General features: G+C 39.0%; 1 long non-coding RNA gene across 2 annotated transcripts in view; it reads left to right on the top strand.

Annotated features, from left to right (window-relative positions):
- Positions 1 to 12079, top strand: part of LOC120792922 — a 99087-nt gene that overhangs the window by 83390 nt on the left and 3618 nt on the right. For both annotated transcript variants that reach the window (XR_005707900.1, XR_005707899.1), the window contains one exon: positions 4967 to 5023. This is a non-coding gene — a long non-coding RNA (uncharacterized LOC120792922). The remainder of the gene's footprint in view (positions 1 to 4966; positions 5024 to 12079) is intronic.

The raw sequence follows: 12079 nt of genomic DNA, 5'->3' as shown, positions 1-12079 counted from the left end.
TTAAAAGAAGTAGGCCTACACAGGTTTTCAGCGTCAATGCAACTCTTTTATCTCTGATTCTGAACACAGCATAGAAACAGAGTAGGAAAAAGGCATGCTGTTTAACCGCTGTTGTCATTTAGGTTTTCTTAGTCAAAGAAAAAACCTGCTAAGCCTGCCTGCGTGGCGCTAAAGTTATCTTAAAATAGGATATTTACCCTCGTTAATAGACATGGTGCTCAGTTGGGAAGCAGTGACACTTTTCTGCAGTGTCAAACACATGGCAATCCTGGAATTTAAGCCCATGTAGCGTAGAAAGACGTTTTGAGTATATTGCTGGTGTTTCCACCCTTAGCTGAAAATACCATTTTACAGACATTACAACCAGCACTGTTGTCATCTTTCTTCAAGAAATGAATCAAAGCTTTGGACCATTTCTTCCTCTCTGCCATGACTCGTTCTTGTTGCAAGTTTCCAGCAACGCAGATGCATGAGTTTGAATTGATAAGACAGGAGGAAATTTGGAACCAGTTCTCAACTGGAACTGGTTCTTGATTCCCATCCCTATTTGCTATTGTTTCAGATGAATATCACCCGCAGAGTTATGGAACTGCCTGGGTAGAACAGGCCATGAACACAAAAATTGTATTAAATAAATAGCAATAGTATACAGCAGACAATGTTCTTAATTTTCTTCCCATGAACAGATCAAAACCAGCAATACATTTATCCTCTTAACAAGTATTGTGTCTGTGTATCCGAAGTCTGATATAGATTATTCCTCTGTGCCACAGACCTCTGTTGTTGCCCAAAAACTATTGAGAACACATCAGTGAGTCACACCGTTGCACATATTCCTTCAATACTATGAACATGGGCGCTGTAGTTTTAAAGTTAATCCCACATACACCATCCCAACACCATAAATACTCACCAGTGCAACAAACATGTATTAACCCAGAGCTGAAAATAGTCCTCAACAAAATTCCCTACTTACACCTAACATCTGGTAAAAACTGTAGTGCTCTGCTGTTTTAGGATTATTTTTTATGTTTATTTCACTCACATAAATGCAGAATACATGAGGGAAATATAAAAATACGTGTGAGAGGTGTGATAGAAACCTGTAATGGCTTATATGAAAACCACACCCAAAAGACATACAAAAGATGAAAAACCAACAATACAAAAACACTAATACCTTTTAAATATTAGTGTTCAATAAATGCATGTATAAAATAATTATAGAATTATAGAAAAAAACAGAGAAGTAGGAGTAATTGCCGTATTTACAGTATAAAACAATACTTTCTAATGATCATTATTAATCCAAATCAACTGTTTTTGACAACAGGGCATTTCTAAGACTCTTTTTGTACACAGACAATGACACAGAGGAAAATGTACATTTTCATTCCACAATATGACTCCTTGTTTTAAACAAAGGAAGATGACGATTCTTAGCCTGTCTAGATGGGTTATGAAACTGTGAATTATTAAATTACGTTATTACCACCACCAAGGAGGTCATGTTTTCATCTGTGTCTGTTTGTTGATAAGTATGTTTGTTTTTCAGCAGGATTACATTAAGTGCTGAACTGATTTGCACCGAATTTGGTGAAGGGATTGTGTATGGCCCAGGGAAGAACCCATTAAATTTTGGGGCACATCCAAATCATTTACTATGTATAATAATGTTTTCCTCTTAGGTCTGGTGTATGTTGTTTGATGTCTGTGCTCTACTGGGTCCAATTGATTTTGTTTTTTTCAAGGGATTTGTGGAGACTAAGAAAAATATAATATCATCCCTAATACCATTATTTTCCGATTTCATTCATTCTCACACGAGCAACATTTATTCTCAGTGGTTTACCAACCAGGTTGATAAACAGAATCTAGTTGGGACTCGTATTTGGGACTCTGTATTTTGCTAATGTTTCTAATGTACTTTAGCTGACTGAGCAATCCAAAACTTGCGGACATGTTTATTGTTTTTTTTTCTTTGCAAGTTAAACATATTTTAGATACTGTCAGGGTCACTCCCATCAGGCACATAACAGCTGAATAACTTTTATAACAATTTTGTTGTGCCTTATTGCTAAAAGCACCTGTGTACACCAATTTGTAAACAACTGAATTGTATTTACATTACGAATTATGTTAACAAATGTCCAAATCTTTCTGTAAGATTAACTGTTTTTTTGTTGGGGTCTGATCAAAATGTGGGTTAGAATAGATATGACTTTGGTTCTTGTTATTAGCCACCCACACAGATCTTGATTCTATATCAGGGCCATCAGTTTCTTTAGTTTAAGTATAAAGTCAAACAAGACTGGGTCAAAACTTATTAAATGGCTGGACCATGTATTGTTAATGTGTGAAACTGAGGATGTATTTGAAAACTGTTGTGGAGCCACTGTAAACAACTACTTTCAATGGAAAGTGGCTAAAGCCTGCTTGAAAGGTCGGTAGTTGCTTGATGATGTAATGTTCTAATTAGCATATTTTTTGACATAAAGTTGCTAAAGGGGTCTGAACAGTCAGTAAATCTAGCGACAAAGACGCTAAGTTGGCAACACTGCCTCTAAACAAGCTTCTGATGATGTAATAGAAACTGTTCACAGCAGTTCATTTAGAAAGATCAACAGCCAATGGCGAAGCTCCAACACTCAGCAGGCCGACCAATGGTGTAACTTCATCACTCAGTCAGTCAGTTATTGACAGACATTCTCATTTATAGGGCTGGTCCCGCTGTTTCGGTCCAGCCAAAAAAGAAAAAAGACACTGTCTCATTTTCTCTCACAGAGCAAATTATACAAATTTGCAAAATACAGGACAGGAATCCATTGTTTTGTCCTATTTCGCGCCTGCAGCTCTTCCACTCTGTCTCCTTTCTCTCGTTCTCTCACCCTCCTTTTCTTTTTGGTAACATATTATGTCTTCTTTATCTTGCCCCTTTCTTTGATGATGTGAAACATCTCTGTCAGCATTGTGTGATTGTGTGTTTTCATGCATTTATCTAGTGTGTGTGTGTCCTGACCTCTGTGTAGGAACATCTGTCTGCTCATGCTAGCGAGGTCTCAAATAAACTGCTTCACAAAGGAGAAAAGGGAGGACACTGTGGTCTGCCAATCAACTGAATTTGTCCAATTAACCTGGGGTTAAAAAGATAAGTGAACCGCCTTGAACAAATGCTGAGTAGACCAAAGAGTTGATTGAAAGTTACTTGTAGTTTACTTAGGTGGCGACAGGATGGGCTGTTTACTCAGGCTTTGGACAGACTCACAAATCAAAGTGTGTGTAGGAATGGAGAGATTAGGCAGCCAGAATAGGTCCGGGATTCTACCTGCACCCTTGTCTCTTTGTTGTCACCCACCTGGATGAACTGTTAACATTGCGTAACACACAAACAGACACACACACAAAAGAGAAACTTTCTAATACCCTGATAAAATGCAGCTGTTTTTATCTCCTGCTTCAGGACTGAGGAGGCCTAGAAAGCACCAATGAGTGTAGCATTGTTCAGAGTGGGAGATTCCCCTTCTACTGAAGCATTCGGCTGCTCTCAGTGTGGCCCGTCCCAGCAGCTGCTGTCATTTCAGGACACGACACAGACCTTAAAGCTGGTAGAACACTATCAGTAAACTCACGCATGGAACAAAAGGGAAGGAGGGCACGAGGGAAATGCACAAAAATGGTGACAGAGTTTCAAAGAGAAAGAGGAAGTTGCAACTTCTCTGCAAAAGCTGTGTGATTTCTCTTTCATTAACTGCAATAGATTTTATCAGATGCTATCATACTGGTTTGGATCGAGTTACAGCACAAAGTATATAGTCAAGTCGGGTTCTACTGAACTAAGTGTCCTGGTGTAGTTGTCTTACATTTGTTTATCTGGAAACACGTAACTGATGTGCTCTGCCAGGAGCTCAGGTTTCAAAGACAAGGCTGGATAATGGAAGATGTTTAAAAAGCCATTTCAGACAATGCAGGATCTTAAGTCCTGGATGTCTTGCTCATCATTCATCTGATCCCATTTCCTGACTTCTAAAGATTGAGGGATCTAATTCAAACCTCTCTGCTTTTCACCTGGTTTGTATTCCCACTGTATTCACTTTGTTTGAAAAAAGGAAATATGTGTTTTGACAACTTCACATTTCACTGACTTTCATGCTACAGTTTCTCCGCCTCCCCTGCTTCATCACTCCTTCAGTCCTCTCCTATTCCTTGTAGTCCCGCTAGGTGAATTCAATCTTGTCTTAATGTTAAATGAAGCTCTGCAGGAACCCGGGAGGGAGGGATGGGGCATTACCTGTCAGAAGTGAAGCTAGCTCCCTGACCTGCCGTGGTGAAAGGCCCTTAGGCTTCGCTGCACCGCTAACATAAGATGATCTTTATGGAGAAGCAGGAGATTACACCTGATAGGAAGGAGACTCAGCATAGAGTCAGTTGGCTCCTTTGTGAAATAATCCACTCTTCTCATCCAAGTCATTGTGATGAGTGATAAGGCCTCAAGTGCGTAGTAGTGGAGAACAAAAAATAATGTATTCAAGCTGCTTCTGTTCTCATGTTACATCAAACCAATATTATGAGATTTAGTCCCATGTGATTAGGCAAACTTTTGCAGTAATTGTGATTTCATTGAGGAATTTTAAAAAACTTTTTTGTGCAGCTTAGTTCTGGAAATGTCGAATTCTTTTTAACTGTAAAGATATACTGACAGGACACTGGAAAGTATGACACATCAAAGATTTTTTATACAATATTCAGAATGTGTCAGAGCTTATTTTAACTAACTGTCAGTAATAGGAATTTCCAATTTATTATAAACATTGTATCAAAATTATGAAAACTTACTGTTCAAAGAACTAAGCCACATCCCATCATCAGCAAATCTTTATTGTGTGATCTCTGAAATGTCATTACCTGAAATCATTCATCCTCATCACTCTGACTGTCCTCATACTTCACTGTATATTGTGTCTTCTAGGAATGGGATCCTTTCAGTGGGTTATGCTCTGGAGTTAGCCTCAGGAGGTGATCTCAGGTAAGATGAATTACCTTTTTTTTTCCACTGCTCTCATGTAGCCTGCTGATTCACGTGAGCAAGTATCCATCTGTCTGCTTTCTTTTTGTGCTTCAACTTGCTGGTTCCCAAGCAGAACTAGCTTGAATTATCATATTTTGAATGACTCACAGGCTGTGTATGAACAGACACAAGATATTTCAAATGGCCCTTGGCTGAGTGTGTGTATCTTTAAAAAAAATATACATTGCATATGATGATACACTAAACGGGTCTGTAACAGAGAAACAGATGATACATTACAGAGGAAAAATCAATTAGATGTTTTGGAAATGCCTCCAGATGAAGCAGTCCTTTTCTGAAAGTATAGATTGTCTCAGTAAATACCCCTGCTATCCCCAGATGCCACCATCTCTGTTAACAATAGATCATAGCACTGCTTGTAGTTTTGTTTTGATTGAAACCAGTCTCGTTGGCTTGTCTGTCTCATGCAGGGGCCTGAAAAGCTTTCTTCTGCCTGCTTATAGTCTTCTTCTGTCATGGTTGTTTCTGAAAAAAAAAACTTTATGAGGGAGTAGTGGAAATCTTTGCTCATTACACTTTTAGTGATCTTACTTTAGAAACGAAACCTAATGTAGCTGGGATTATACTGCCTACAGTTGTGCTGACATTGACACAGGTTTCACAGTCATATTTGCGCTTCTTGACTAAAATCATATTGGCCAGGTTTACCCAGTTCATGGCTGGTATTCTCCATTGACATACTGTACATCTGTTCTCAGACCCACTGCAGGTGTATAAATCCCTGCTAATGGGAAACAGAAGTCGCTTTCAGTGAGGTAAAGGTCAGCAGAGAATCTATTATTGACCTTGTTGTCTGTCATTTTCAGTATCAAAATGATATGATACCACTATTGTCTTTCTCTGCCATCGAAACCCTACAAGCTTGGATTCCTGTAAATGTTAGCTTTAGGTGGTTTCTCTATTTCTATCATTTTGCACACAATGACTGACTTACTTTGTAGATTGCTAATCAAAATTTCTTTTGCACTGAAAAGATATAGTAGAGTGTTATTACATGGTGCATTTTAACAGAGATGAGGTTTGTGGGAATGTACGTGCTGTATTGGCCAAGACAGGAGAAGACCCTGATTCACTCATCACTTGTTTTTTCTGATGTTTAAAAAAGACAGATTAAAACAAGGTATTCTGATGTGCTATATGTGATATCTTCTCTATTAGCACATGTATTATCACATTTAAATAAAAATTAAATGCATAAATTAACAAAAATTAGACAACTCCATCAAAATAATCTCCTTTTAAATATAGTAATATAACAAAGTCTAATGTTATTTCTAATTACATTATACAAATGCAGATTGCAATAGGGATTAATTAGCTGTTACAAGTCACGAGTGCTGCTGTTCTCCTCTACACCAACTAAAGACACATTGATAGTCAGAGAGAGCGAGAGGCATTTAGAAGGGCAGAGGCAATGATAGATTAAAGTCCAAAACACACCAACGTCACGACGCAACTGCATAAATGAAGAAGAGAAAGCACAAGAATCAGAAGGAGAGAACAACTACAGTCAGAGAGAGAAAGAGAGATGCTGGGTGCCTAATGATGTTTATAAAACTATTTACCTATGAATCGCATATTCAGAACCAATTCAGTAAATGCTTAAACTATTGGCACTGGATTGAACACAGGTCATGTGAACCAATGGTATTAATCACCTTGATCTAACTAATAGTGAAATGATTTTCATACATCTTGAATTGGCTGTTGTTGCTCTACAGATGTTGACATACAGTGTTGATTGTGTTTCCTAAGAAACAAAAGGGGCTTAAAAACCCTCTAAAGGTCTCCACAGGGGGCTTGATAAGTGATAAATAAATGAGCAGCTCACCTTTCATAATCTTGCATGTAAACCCAAAAACACATGGCCATTACTCCTTTCACACTTTACCTCATCGTGTAATTTCTCCACACTAATTGGCCGCAGCCTGCAAGAAAAAAAATGCATACAGTGTAGTCCAATGTGATAGAGCATTCCCAGGTCAAGTGGCTGCTCTCGGGGTGACTTGACACGTTTGACATGTGGTTGGCTGTTCAGCAGCAGCAGCAGCAGCAATACAACACTTGTGTTCACAACATTTGCCTGGTGGGATTAGCGCTGCGCAGCTGCCCTGCTCTTCACAGCTGACCAAACATGGGACTATTAGGACAGAGGTGGACCTCAGTGGACGTCTATGCAGCAAATTCTAGTCATTCAATCATTTTCACACACATTCACACATCTTCATTCACAAACACTGGGCTGACTCATTTTTACTGGTTGGTGCAAACTTGTATTGGATGTTTTTCTGCAAATTGAATGTGAGAACAAGTGACTTCTACACATGCATTACTTTGCTCCCTCTATCCCCTATCAAGTGCTAGTTGATATACAATATAGTGATAAAATATTAAGATCCATCATTGGTGAATTGTGTCAGTTTCATTAATTATTTGGATTCAGATCACTATTAAGATATTCTTTTATTTACCTAAAAGGGATTAAACTTTGTGATGATTACTTCAGTATGAGCTTCCTTCCTTTATTGGTTCCAGTTCTGCCTCAGTTACTGTACGTATGATCAGTGAGATCCTGTCTTCTGGGTTAGGCCCTTGTTTTTCTTCATGTTCATGTTCTAGGGCCAAACAGAGGAAACATCTGCTTTACTGCTGTTCTAACTGCTCCAGATCTACACACACACACACACACACACACACACACACACACACACACACACACACACACACACACACACACACACACACACACACACACACACACACACACAGGCAGTCCTAGTGGTTGCTCCTGCCAGAGGAAGAGTGTTACTACACAAAGCACACATGCATTGATACTTAGGCACACACACCAACACACACATGCTGCCTGTCTTCCTCTCATCCTCATCCTGTCACAATCACTGGGCAGTTTGTCCTCCAGCCCACCGTCTCTGCCATCAGGACCTGCTCTAACAGCTGCTCTGGCATCCAAATCTATTGGTCCCATTTCCTCTCAGTCCTTATATTGGTCTGTCAGTTCTTTTTCTGTTTCACTGTCTCTTCCTCTGTACTGACAACCAAGTATTTCACAGGCAGGATTGTGTCGTCACTAATTTAAACATTTGCTCAAGTAGGTAAATTGCACCAAATATGATTTTATAGTGTAATAAAACCAAATTATCCCATTTAAATAGTTAAATTAACACATTGAGTCCTTAAAGCTGTTATGGATGAGGTTTAAATGAGTATTCAACTTTGGTGCAAAACTATAATATCAACATGTTTTCATCAAAATAGTTGTTTGTGTTTGTCTTTGCATACTTGAATCTTTAGCACAAATTGGAAAATACCTATCTTATGGCATTGAAAATATTCAAATATCCTTATACCTAGACTTTTTAGGCTTTTTTCTTCATTCCACAATGAGTCTTCAAAGAGGTACTGTATATGGACAGAGTTACATTGTGTTGAAGCAGAAGTAAAGTAAGTGGACAGCAACACTTTTTGCCCAGCAATGGTCAAATACAATACAGTAAATGTGAAAATGATAGTATTTAAGTAAAAAGTGTACAAATGAGCACGCAAGCACACTCAGTAAATATACATTAGTTACTTACAATTAGCCATTATTATCTATGCAAACTTAGAAAAATAACACAAAATTTTTCAAAAACAAAATCTGTTTTAAAGAGTCTATAGTTACTATTGTAAAGGAAATACAAAATGCAGAAATTCAACATGGTTTTGCAAAGATAGACCAACATTTTTAACACATGTATTAATAATAATACCGTAATAATTTACGGTAAGAGATCTTCACTGCCTTACAGTGAGGAACAAGTAATGAAAATAATAATTATTAATAAATGTGTTATTATTTGTTATTATGAATTATTATTAAAGAATAAAAATAATTTATGTGTTTTCTCAACTGCCACTAGGACTGCAGTCAACCAAAGCAAATCTTGGTCGACTGAAATCATAACTTCTCTGCCTGTTAACTCTACATTAACTAAATTAGCATCTCTACCTGGTAGCCCTATTATTATAAATAAATTATAAATAAATATGAAAAGCAAGTATTTCCAGATTAAGATATTGAACATATTGTTTGCAAAACCTACACTTGAATTGTGCTCATCCAAAATGCAGCCACACCGACGACTTCTTTGACATGGTGTCAATTAGTTTTTAGCCGAGTCTGAGTAAACATTCAGTAAACATTAAATAAGTTAGCAATCTCCATTAGGTTGGGCAAGTTCAAACTTGTGAAAACGGGGGTGTTAGGTAGTTTAGCCCATGAATTAAGAAATAGTAATCCAACGTTATTCATTATGCATCAACATTAATTATTTTTAGTTATTCTTAGACAAGGTCATTTAATCTTAGTGATAGTTTTGTGCGTCAACTGACGCAGTCACGTTACCAGTTCTGACACTGGGACAATGCCACGTGATCATGTAGCCGACTTACAAGTTACATCTATGCTAGCAAGATGTGGGAAAAGTCAAGCGTTTGGAATAAATTCAAAAATTGCGAAGATCACCCCCAAAAAGTCAAATGTCAGATATTCCAAAGGAAAACGGGCATATGACAAATCTACGACAAACCTGAAAACCGATTAGAACAGATTATATATCTTGCAACTGCTAAAATGTCCTTTTTTTCTATTATGGCTGATGATAGACCTGTATGCTAACACGGCCACTAGAGGTCCTTGTTAGGTAGTCGTAGGTCATTAGCATTCGCAGAAACAATCAATGCTGTTATTTTTCTTGAAAGGACAGTATTAACAAAATTTGTTTAGGGAGATCAACAGAGATTACACTGAATAAAATGATCCCCAGAGATTAGGCCACGGTCCTGGGGGAGGGGAGGCTGTAACAACGACTGCTGTATGGTGCTACAGTTGAATAAGACTCTAACTCTCTATTGCCTCGCCATCACTGAGACACAGAAATAGCCCTTGTGTAGGCCCTTTTGAAATTTTAGAATAATAACCCTCGTCACCCAAAAGGGAAAAGGCAAGGTCTGTCCTTCCCAGAGATTATGGTGGGAAGAATCAATGACTTCCTCCATATTTCTCCCTCAGGGGACAGGGAGACAGAGTCTCACTGGTATTAATAGTAGTCTTCTGATAAGCTAGCCAGTATGCTGCCTTGTGGTGTCACAGCCTTTCGTCTCGTTGTGAGAACCTCTTGTTATAGTATCAAAGAGCTCTTATAGAATATACTGTAAATTTCCTTGACTTCCCATTTTTGTTCAGCTCCCTGTGCTTCACTGTACATCACAACATTTTTACAATACAACACGGGACACTTGAGTGTCCCATCAGTAGAAACTTGACACTGCATCTTTGACAGTTTTCTCTTCAGCTCTCTGTTGGGGCTGTGATGCTGCCCCAGAGCTGTGTTTCTAGTGGAGCCTTGTGTTGTAAAATACTGAGAACAAATGTGATATGCTTTTCTCACTGACACAGCTATCCTGAATGGCGGGTTGTATGTTTGCCTCAAGGCCTGCGGAGGCATTCACTCCAACACATTGTTCCCAGAAGGAGCTGTAAAACTGGTGCTCCGCTTTTCGATTAGCTCATTGTTTCTGAAAGCACAGGAAACATCATGTAACACTTCAGTATATAGTAAAAGAAAAAAGAGAGAGTTGTGTTGGCAGAAAGTTGTTTAAAAAAAACCTTTTTTTAAGACTGATACAAAGCCATGAGTACAATTAGCAACAATAGTGTTGTTAACCTGAGTTGGGTCCATTGAATCGAATTTTAGGTTTCTTGACTTCTCAAAGAATTATTTTTTTTCATTCTCAGCTGGTTTCGATAGCCTCAATGCCCCAAATAGGTTGTCTGAAAGGAGAGCATGGGAAAAATAGCTGTCATTGTGGAAACTGCTGGGAAAAGGCAGTGTTCTCATTGGTAGCATTACAGGGCATTGTGGGATGTGAGTGAGCTGAGAAAGTCTGTTTTGCTCCCTCTGAGAAGGAGGAAACATGGAAACATTGACACAAAAAGCACTGTGATTAGACCACTCCAAGCAGAACTAACTCACTGCAGTTTATGCTCTGTTGGCTTCACATCAGTCAGAGATGGGAAGATGAGAAGGGGATAGTCAGTGATAGTGGCAGTGAGTGTGGCGAGGTGGGCAGGGTGGCCACTCTTGCTTCACAGTTGTCTTCTCCAACCGATTTAAAATCCCCTGACGTCGGCTCAATCAGTGGTGGCCTGCATACCGACATACCAGGCTGATGGTTGCCGGCCCATTAGCGAGGCCCAACTGGTGGAGCCCACCCAGGGCTGCAGACCCTCTCATGCCCACCTTCTGCCTTCCTGCCCAGCCCTGGCTCTGGATCAGAGGCAGGCCGCACGTCGGGGGACAGAGCTAATGATGGCCACAGCCATGCCATCCCTTTAAAGCCCCAACCCAAGAGTACAATTTTGGCAAATGCTATTTCCTGCAGATAAGATGCAAATAAGCTCCTTTTACTTCTTTTTCCTCATCAGAGGTTTGGGAGGTGAGGGAAGGGTGAGCTGTGGCAAAATACGTGATTGAGTCCATGCTTTGTTTCATCATCAGCTGGTTGGGTGTTGCTTACTTTCGCTAGTAGATATCATGCTTGCTATCACACTGAATTGTTTTAAAATATCAGAGAAGTGATATATGAAGTGGAAACAATGGAATGAAATAAAGATTGGCCACTTTATGTGCATAGAATTCAAACTAGTAATCCGTATCGGACCACTTTGCCCTCCATCACTCCCTAAGTGGCTTAATCAAGGCTGTGTTACATGATTATTTTACTCACCCAAGACCTTCTAAATTGTTTCCAGCTTAAAAGGAGATTGTTGGAGATATTCATGCTACATGGAAATGGTCTCCTGTTTTGCCACTCCTGTTTTGTTTTCACACATTGTCTTTCTTTGAGACTCCAGATTAGAACCTTTGTAGTAAAAAATAGCTCCAAAAATCATGCCTGTGACAGCGTTTCGCTGTAAAATACTCAGAAACA

Source organism: Xiphias gladius, chromosome 8, assembly GCF_016859285.1.
Source record: "Xiphias gladius isolate SHS-SW01 ecotype Sanya breed wild chromosome 8, ASM1685928v1, whole genome shotgun sequence".
Lineage (NCBI taxonomy): Eukaryota > Metazoa > Chordata > Actinopteri > Istiophoriformes > Xiphiidae > Xiphias > Xiphias gladius.
The sequence above is the reverse complement of the archived record's forward strand: the minus strand, read 5'-3'. Positions and strand labels throughout refer to the sequence as shown.